General features: G+C 38.0%; 1 pseudogene; it reads left to right on the top strand.

The window, feature by feature from the left end:
* The first annotated feature begins 1707 nt into the window (after positions 1-1707).
* On the top strand, positions 1708-8149 carry LOC144521681 (G2/M phase-specific E3 ubiquitin-protein ligase-like; annotated as a pseudogene).
* Positions 8150-10057: the final 1908 nt, after the last annotated feature.

Genomic DNA, 10057 nt, shown 5'->3' with positions numbered 1-10057 from the left:
TTTTTCTCATTTGTTAACTGTGTTCCTGGGATTTGGCTAATGTCATGTTAGAGCAAATAGTAAAACCTAAACTGTAATATAACTGAAAGAACACCAGAAACTGGATTTGTTTGTGTCCGTTTTGCACTACTGTTGTGTGTTCATCAGAATTTAGTCTTTTATTCCTTCCATATAACATTAGTTTGAAAATGATGGATTCATATCAGTCTGTATAAAAACGTTGTAATGTTAAGTACAATTGTATCACTATATTACAAACAGATCTAGAAATGATTTGCTCCTTAAATAAGCAGTTGTTTTTTTTAATGAATACAAAGCAACTGAACAGAAAAACAAGCATTTTGTTTTTTCTTCCAGTTGAGGCTGAAGGGTTTCAATTTCAATGCTGCATCATAGCAGCACAGTGTCTTACGCCCAACCCATGAAAGCTAGAAGTCACCCTGCTGCTCCAGATCTACCTACTGTATGGCTGGCTACCGACTACAACCATCTGCAACATCATCAACAGCTGCACTTATAGTCTCTCGGGGTCATATGGGACTCGGTTGTTCTCCAAACTGCATCATACACTATATTATTTTTCTGTTTTGTTATATTAGTAGGCTACAGACAACACTAAGAATCATTACTTAATCACAGTATATATTATTCTGGTGTACACTGTTGACTCACTGCTATTGATTATACGTCACTTTAGCTTGCTACTACCTCATAACTTTACCTTAATTGCTCTTGTATAGTTAATTTATCTTCTACTAGTTATATATGCCTCCTATTTAATTCAATTCTTCTTAACTTGTGTTGCAATACCTGAATTATCCCTCTTGTGAACACTAGGCTTATCTTATCTTTATTTTAGTTCATATCATAACCCTGCTCACAAATTCACGTGTACCTGTGTCATCTGTTTGCCAATATCAATGTTCCTGCTATATTAAATCCTACAGGCAAAGTGTACTGCTTCACAGGAGTATGAACCATACACTTTTTAGGTTTTGTGTCAAATATTCTGCAGTTTGTTATGAATTACTCATTGTTTTGACAAGGTAACTTAAAGCCGTTTAACAACCTGCAAGTGTCCACTCTGGTAAATTTAATTGTACTGTTTTTTTTTTTATAAAGATTACAAAACATGAAAAACCTATTTGCCTTGATAAGGGTTTTAATTTGTTGCAAATATGAACATGGCTTTAATAATCTATCTTATTGCTCTGAAAAACTACAATAATTTAAGAAATATCAGTGGTACTTATCAACATTTATTGAATTGATTGTATATGTGGGCAGACATTACAGGCACCTATTCATGTACACAGAGAACACAATAGTTTGTTCTCTCTTTTATCACTTTGATTATGCAGGTGATGGTGCAGAAACAGGGGTGAAGTACGGTGGCTCTGAAGTGCAAATCACGACGGCAAATAGGAAAACACGACGGCAAATATGAAAACACGACAGCAAATAGGAAAACACTTCAACAAATCAGAAAACACAATGACATTAACTTCTACCGGAAAGGGTAGGGCCTATCTAGCAGAGGACGGACCCTCCTGATTGGACAGACGGACTGTCTGTCTTTTAACAGGAAATGAGTACTCTCTCACTAGCTTGCTAGACCGCATCCCTTCATTCGGCGCCACAATTGGTAAAGGATGTTTTGCTGTTATTGTGGGAAAAATTTGTTGGAGAACCAGCCGAATTTTTGCAATGGTTGTGGCGAGAGACTTGGAGAAAGTCTTGAACCAATTTCTTTGGCTCAACCCACCGATGGACCAACTTCAGGTAAGTTAACGTAACCTTATTTCTAGCTAATGGTGGGTTCCCCATGCCTGTCGGTCCGCAAGCTAAGGAACAAAATAATGTTCAAAATGATATACTCAATGATGTTGCGCTGTATTAGTTCATTGCGCTGTATACATTTATAGCGGGTGTCGTGCCAAGGAAGTTTCCCCCTTATAAAGTTTGTCCCAGGAGGAGGAGGAGGTGAGCGCGCGTGCATCCAGTGAAGGCGGTGTGGCACTAGTAACAAGTGTTCATCTGCCAAAAAGTGATTTCAGTCAAATAAAAAGGTATTTCACATAAATATAAACGAGTAAATTAGATGCCGTAATCACGTAAATGTCATGCCTGATCACGCTATAAACTGCAAATTCGATTGAATTAATTAACAAGAAACGTAAGTTTCAAAAAGACATAGGCTATGCTGTTATCACAGACATTTAGTTATGCATATTTGCATATTATGATCCTTTGCAGACGATCGCGTTGGCACCACAACACCCCTGCCTAACATTGAAGTAACTGCTTTCTCTCGCCATTCAGATATTTAGTCAATCATTTATAATCAAGGTGATAATGAGATCAGATATCTGTCAAGGAAACCGTTTCCTCAGTATTCTAGCCATGTGTTTTATTTTTTACCGTTACTTTTGTTTCTATGAACCTGCAATGCATGATTTTGCTTCCCTGTAGTATCACAGAAACCTCCATCCAACCCAACCCCAAGATTAAAAACCTTTCTGGAATACAGGAAGAAAAAAGCAGAGGAAAGGCAAAAGTTTTCCTTTGGTAAAATGCGGGGAAAGAAAAAGGAAAAAAGGAAAGTGCAGGTAAGCAAATGTGTTTTGATATAGCTCAGAGTGAGAGTGAATAATTACTCCAACTCAAATTCAATTGAATTAATTTGTTGACTTGCTGTCGACATCCCATCATAGATCTGAACCCTATACCTAAGCCCCCTAGTAGGGTCAATTTAATGGCAAACAATATAGATCAAGTCATGTTGGGAGATAAAATATGTAAATGTTTGAAATAGGTTTCTGTATTGTAGTCAATTCACTCAGAAAACAACATAGAATTCCCTGAGTTTACCTATTGGACATACTTTTCAACTGATTTCTGATCATGAATATCAATTGTTGTGTTCTGTGGAAATGAAACTTCAACACCTGTTATTTGTCCGAGATCAAGCTTTGATTTAATTTATTACAAAAGTGTCTTCCAAAACTGCTGTTTACTAGGATTTGAAGGACGGATTAGGGTTGCTCTGCTTTGAGTCCCATTTTGAGTGAAAGATCCATTTTGGGTCAAATGTGTAACATTTGCCAACAGAGAAACAACCACTTTTGAATTAAGCACTGTTCTTTAAACCAGATGAAGAGCCTCCCTACCAGTTCTTGTGTTTTTTATTGCAGATTAATCTTGGCTTGATGACTGCTCAGACGGGTGGTTTAAAGCCAGTACGTGGGAAAACCATTCCCTTATCAACCGACTCTGACATCACCGCTCAAAGTCTTCTTCATCAGAGTGTGAAAAAAATGAGGGACTTCAACCAAGACTTGGATGAAGGAGCCTTCATCCTTCTGTATCCAGATGGATCTGAAGTCATCAATACCCCTGGGACACAAAGACCTTTTATTCTAGAAGAATATAAGGCAGAATTAGGCAAACCATATCAAAGGATCACAATGTTTATCTGCCCAAGGAAGGACTTTGAAAAAGGTAAGTTGTCATGTTTTGCCATAGCCATTTACTTCTGTGGCTAGATGTTTCACCTTTTGAGAGATAAATAAGTAAATACGTTTAAAAATAGCTCCCCATGGTGTTTTCTGCATTTGTTAAAATTAATGCAAGCCCCTTGGAGTTGTAGATGTATAAAAAACATTCAGTGAACTTTCCCCCCATAGAGTCAGACCATGTACCAAAACTACAGAGCCCCTAAGGGGACGTGAGCAAAAAATGAAAGTTTGACGTGAGCTCATGAAACTTTTGTGGGAGCACGCAAAACTTTTGTATGAGCATGTGAAAGCTGTATATTGATGTAGCCTGGGCCGTGACAGTGACAGCTAGAGAAATGACTACAGTACAGGAGTTAGTTGCACTATATTTTAATCTAGGTCTTCATTATAAGGACATTGCTGCTTTTCTTGCAAGTCGTCACCATTATATTGTTTCGATACAAAATTTTAAACGGATTTTAAAGTCTTGTAATCTGTTCCGATGCAAGGGATACAGCGATTTGGATCGGGCAATTACTTTCATTTATGAACAGTTACAAACATCTGGACAACTCCACGGATATAGGTGGATGTACACAACATGCAAGGAGAATGGATTAAACATAAGGAAAGAGGATGTTCGATTAATTCTATGAGAAAAGGGCTGTTGACATTCTAAAACGCTTAACGTGAAAAAGCTTAACGTGGTTTAATGTACCTAAACAATGATCAATGATTACCAAATTTCTCTCTCATATTGCTCCTCATAACCACTGAAAAGTCAAAAAAATCTATCCAAACGTCCAATTATTATGGATGTTATCTGACATTAAGCGTTTCTGCTTCACATTTTCAGCAGGGCAGCGGAGCAGCTGTGGGTTGACTCTCCACGGTTCTCATGGGCTTTATAAGTTTTAGAATGTCCCTGTTGAACTCAGAGTGAGGGGGGTGGACATGAAATTCAAAACTCCGCACCAAAATGATTTATTTTTATTCAGGAATTCAACTGTCTGTCATGTAAACCCGAAAATACAAAAAAAAAATCATTCAAATCATGAACTCAAGTGTCATTATGAAACACATAAAACAAAGACAAAGTGTTGGTCTGTACAGTTGTGCTGTTATATGTAGTTTGCTGCTAGCATGCAGCCTGACGTCTGACAATTAGGGCAGGATTCGGGATTCGGGACAACTGCTTGGATTTCGGGACTGTCCTGAATTTTTCGGGACATCTGGTCACCCCTAGTAGACTCTTATGACAAACTGAAGCCTTTTGGCATCTATATAAACTCATCTTCAGCTGCCATCCTTTCTAACCAGAGTTCTTTGCTGCAGTGCTGCTGACTGTGGCACTGGCACTGTTCATAACAGCACCAAATGGGTTTCAAAGCGGCGCACATGAAAACAAATCTAAAGTTTAGTTTCATGTGCTCACACGAAAGTTTCATGTGCACACATGAAAAGGTTTTGCGTGCGCACATGAAAGTTTCATGTGAGCCATGAACCTAAACTTTCGATTTTTTTTTAATTTTTTTTTATCACGTCCCCTTACCAGCTGTTTCTGGTGTCTCAAACCAGTTTTCAATTCATCACTTTCTTCTGGAGTTAACTTCTTTTTAAATGTTTGTCTTCATGTCAATCAAGCTAACTTTAATTGTTTAGTTTTTTTGCAGTTGGAGAAGTGTCAGACATTTCTGACTCTGACACAGAGATTGTGATAAAAAGAACCCGTACAAAGTTTGACCTAGCTGACACACTGGGGGGTAAAGCATATTTGTTTTTTTGTTTTTTTTTATGAAAATGGTTTTGTTAGCTGTATAAGGTATTTATCAACCTCCATTTGTCTACAGCCATTTGAACCTCTGCATGAAAGCAGTCCAATGCAGACGAATACAGTTGATATCGGTCCAAGTACCTCTGGATGTCCTGGAACGACGAGAACTTATTACAGGTTTGGTTTTGGGGCTTTTGTTTTAAATAGTCTAGAATATTAAATATTAACACTCTTGAATACTGATAAGAAGACACACTGTATGTTTCATTAATATTGGATTTTGTGTACATATTCTTTTTGCAGGAACTACACAGACCTGTATGCGCCTGTCGTCATTAATGACGAAGATGAAGTTCTAACTGTCAATGATGACGAAGGTGAAGTTCTAACTGTCAAAGAAAGAAATGAGGCATCTTTTAAAGAACATATGTGAGTCATGAGTGCATTATTAGAGTATTATCCATCATCCTGTCTCTTTGTAGAATGGACTTGCACAGAGTACGAGTAGTCATTAAACAAATAAACATCACTGTATTAAGAAGGGTGAAACGCCAATTTCAGTTACTGTGGCGAGAAAAACTGTTGGTACTAGGTCCAGTAGAGAGATGTCTTTTTGTAAGGAACTCCATTTTAATGTATTAAATGTAGCCTATCGTTTTATTAACTGCCTAGAGAGTGTCCTAAGGAGTCAAAATCAAGTGTTAGGAGTACAATTTATGAATATTGAATGGAAGGAATGCTTGATCCCATTTGTGTTTAGCTAATAAGCTACAAAATTATGCTTGGAGCATCTTTTTATTTTATTTTTTTACACACAATGTAACTTTTCTACTTTATGTTCTAGGCATACAAGTGCACCTGAAATAATTGCAAATTTGGCGCTTCCCATTGACCACAAGAAAGTCAGCAGATTCAACGTGTCCAGATCTAATGTATGGGATGGTGCTGTCAGAGGTTTTCAGCGTTGCACGTACTCCGAGGAGAATGACATGTTTGTTAAGTTTACTGATGATGCTAGCTCCCCTGAAGAAGGCCTAGATACTGGCGGACCGAGGCGGGAATTCCTCACGCTTCTGATGAATGATCTGAAGCATCGCGCTATCTTTGACGGACCTCCAGAAAGCCGTTACCTGGTGTACAACTCTACAGGTGTCTTTTTATTTCATGGCAGTTCATGTATTTTTTTTAACAAGTGTTAATATATTTTGATAAAAGTATTATTTTTGTTGAAAAACATTAGAGTGTACATTAAGTCCCACTTTCTGTCAAATTTAAGCACTTTAAAATAAGGGTTGACACTGTACACGACCCCTTTAGTCTTGTTAAACTTTCTGGCCATACATAGAATCTTTTTTAAAAAAAAAAAGTCTGAATGGAAAATAAAGGGGTCATGTGACCTGGGTCACCACCTTCCTGAATCTAACAGAAAGTCGCTCTTAACAGATAAAGATGGCCATTAACTGTCATTTTTCTGTACTCTGCATGACAGCTGTCAGGGAAAATTAATATGTCCTGGCAGGAAAGATCATTGCTGTGTCTATAGTACACGGGGGACCAGCACCACATTTCCTGTCAAAGGACCTTGTTAACCACATTGTAGGGAGTCCCAGTTTCGGTGCCACTGTGGAAGATATTACAGATGAGGAGATAGGGAGAGTTCTGCATCAGGTATGAAGTGACCTTGATTCAAGTAGTGGGTTTACTAAGAGAGCACATTATTTAATTCAGAGTAAGGTCACAGTGAAATGAACAGACCAGAAGTTTCAGATCTCCACTTCTATCAGTAAGACAACATTTAAGTAAAAAATAATTTGATCCCTGTTTTGTTTGAGTGGTTTACCATTTGACTGACCATTGCAAGATTCTCACCCTATCAGGGATGGGTTTTGCTATGTCTTACAAAGTCTTTTTAACAGGTCCAGGAAACAGAATCAGTGGAATCTCTGCAAAATGTACTTTTGCAAAACGGCTCCATGTTCCAGACTGCTGGATGCTTCCTCCGTGTGAAGACTTCTGAGGACAAGCAAACACTTGTGGAGGAATACCTCAGATGGTATATTCTACACAGAAACCAAAGTGTTATTCAAAGGTAATAGTTCTAAAGACTCATTCTCTGCCTCCATTCATCAAACATATTTCAATCTCATGTTTAACAACCACATACTTTCCAGTCCCATGATTTATCACTTGAATGCTTTAAAAGTGGCTACACATAACACTGTGTGACATTCACAAATGGTAAAGTGGGTTTAGTGAAAAGTTTGAGTGTTCAGTTTGAGTTTTCAGTCCAGGAAGACTGGTAACTTAGACTCTGGTATAGTTACCATGGTAACTGAAACCATCTGTTATATGATCATTGTTCCTAATAGATTCAAAGAAGGACTTGCAAGTCTACACTTTTTGACCACACTCCAGCAGCATCCGTGTGTGTTGGCCCCAGTCTTGTGCCACTCTCAGTCAAGAACCTGACAGCTGCTGACATGGAAAGCCTGTTTAGACCACACCTCAGTCCAGCAGGAAGTAACAGTCGGCAGAAAGAAGGAAAAGCACTTGGATTTTGGGCCGATTTTCTTCTTGATTGTGAAGGTTTGTTATGGCTTTTTTATATGGGGTTTGTAAAAAGTGAAAACCTTTTCGTTTTCACACTGTGTCAACTTAATTTACTTGTTAGATGATAAAGACACTAAAACAATGTTGACTTTTCCCTTTCAGAAAAAGCAACTGCTGTGTCCCTAGAGGATGTACTGATGTTTGCTACAGGGCTCGCATCCCTTCCACCTGCTGGAATAACACCACTACCATGCATCGAGTTCTTAACAAATTCACCATTCCCTATGTCAAACACCTGTGCAAATACGCTAAAGCTCCCTCTCCTTGAAACCTACAGTGTCTTTAAGACAAACATGGAGTTTGGCTTACAGAATTCTCCAGGCTGGGTGCATTTAACACAGTGTTAAATGCACCCAAACGCAGTCTTTAAACATGCAGTTTATAAAGAATGAAAGAGTGCATGCTCAGTTCGGTTCAAAGTATTTTAATGATTATTATTGCTTTTCATTATTTGGTTGAATGAAAAATCACAGAACAGATGTTAAGTACAGGTCACATTACCTACAATACCTCTTGAAAAGAACCACCTTTTAATAAATTAAGAAAATTGTTCATGGTTCTTTGGTTGTTCAGACCTACAATGAACACACAGTTAACTTGATGGTGAATCAGAAAATAAACAAATATATAGTTTGGGATATTTGAGTTTAATGTATGTATCCACTCTGGTATGACACTGCATATACTGAACTGCACTTGCCAAACCCGATAATAAACGGCTAAGCCGAGAATGTTTTCCTTTAACATCTGGCCTTTAAGAGTGGGCTGCAGTAGACCCTATTTATAGGCCAGCTATTTCTTTCAAGGTGACATATAGTTCTGAGGCTGACTCCCAATCATATGGCTGCTGTAATCCAGTTTGCTCAACAGTCTGTTGAAGATAATCCTGGATGTCTGGATCACTGCATGAATGAAGAGTTTGCCTTGACTCAGGAAATGTATCCAGTTCCCTGTCTTCAACGGCCAATCCACAGTCCCTTGAACCAACCCTGCATAGTGACACAATAATTCATCATAAAGAGAAAACATGACCCTACATCCAAATATATTTCCAATAATGTGTGATGCAATTTATGCTTTAATACACAATATTTTTTTAAGAATGTATATATAGTCAATTAATTGTCAGTTGATATGGAGTGACCTGTGAGGCAAGAGATAGAGTTCGTCTGGAATTCCCCCAGGACATGATGCAAGTCTGGAGGGTCTAATCCTGTGCTTATTCCAGAGGTCAGTGCACTCATCCAGGTCTTTTTGCAGAACATCACTGAAGCAGAATCTCAGCAAGTCCTGATGTTCATGGCTGCCATTAAAGTGTCCAGAGTCTCTCAGGTCTCCAAACAGGTCCATCCAAAATTGAGCCCTAGGAATACAATTCAAAGTTAGGCTACTTATTTTACACAAGAGGAAAAGATTATAACTATTGAATAACTACAAGTAGGCTACTACAAAAAGCATTAACGTTGCTGCTGCCAATATCAGCAAAATAAATCTGATTGTGTGAATGCATAAGTGGAAAGGCACTGCATGGCCCCTCAATAATGCATGAGTGGATATGACTGCAGCAGGAGGCAGCACCTGTCAATTAGTCTACCTGAGATCTCACAGAAACACAAGGAGAGTGTGCTCTCTCGAACAGAAAATAATTAACACATAACACGAAGATATTTCTATGCAGTCTGTTCTGCTAAAAAGTGATTTCAGTCAACGGGCACAACCTGTTAAAGCTACATCATCCAGTTTTATGTAAATTGCAAATTTCTTTGCATTGTGATAAAAAAATAAAAATAAAAAAAAAATAAAAAAGGGGGAGTGTGTGAGTGCAATTAAGACAAAGAGAAATAAAGGAAAAGAAAATTAATGTGAAGAACAGGATAATGTGTAGAATAGTTTAAAAGAGTGTTAACCCTGGGCCCAAGGGAATTTGGCTTAAAAATAATAGCATATGAGAAATACTTGGAAAATAAAGCAAAGGATTAAGGAAGTTAAAGAAATAAGAGGAAATAAGAGAAAATAAAGGAATAAAGAAATAAGGATTAGGCCTACTTAGGACGCCGTAAATTAGGAATAAAAGCCCTTAAAGGAAAACTTGAGGCCATCTTAGATGGGTCGTAAATCCTGGGAAATTCACTAGGTATGATTTCGGGGTCCGCTCTTGGAATTTGTAGCTTCCAAG

This window comes from Sander vitreus, chromosome 1, assembly GCF_031162955.1.
Source record: "Sander vitreus isolate 19-12246 chromosome 1, sanVit1, whole genome shotgun sequence".
NCBI lineage: Eukaryota > Metazoa > Chordata > Actinopteri > Perciformes > Percidae > Sander > Sander vitreus.
Note: the sequence above shows the minus strand (reverse complement) of the source record. Positions and strands in the feature narration are given on the sequence as shown.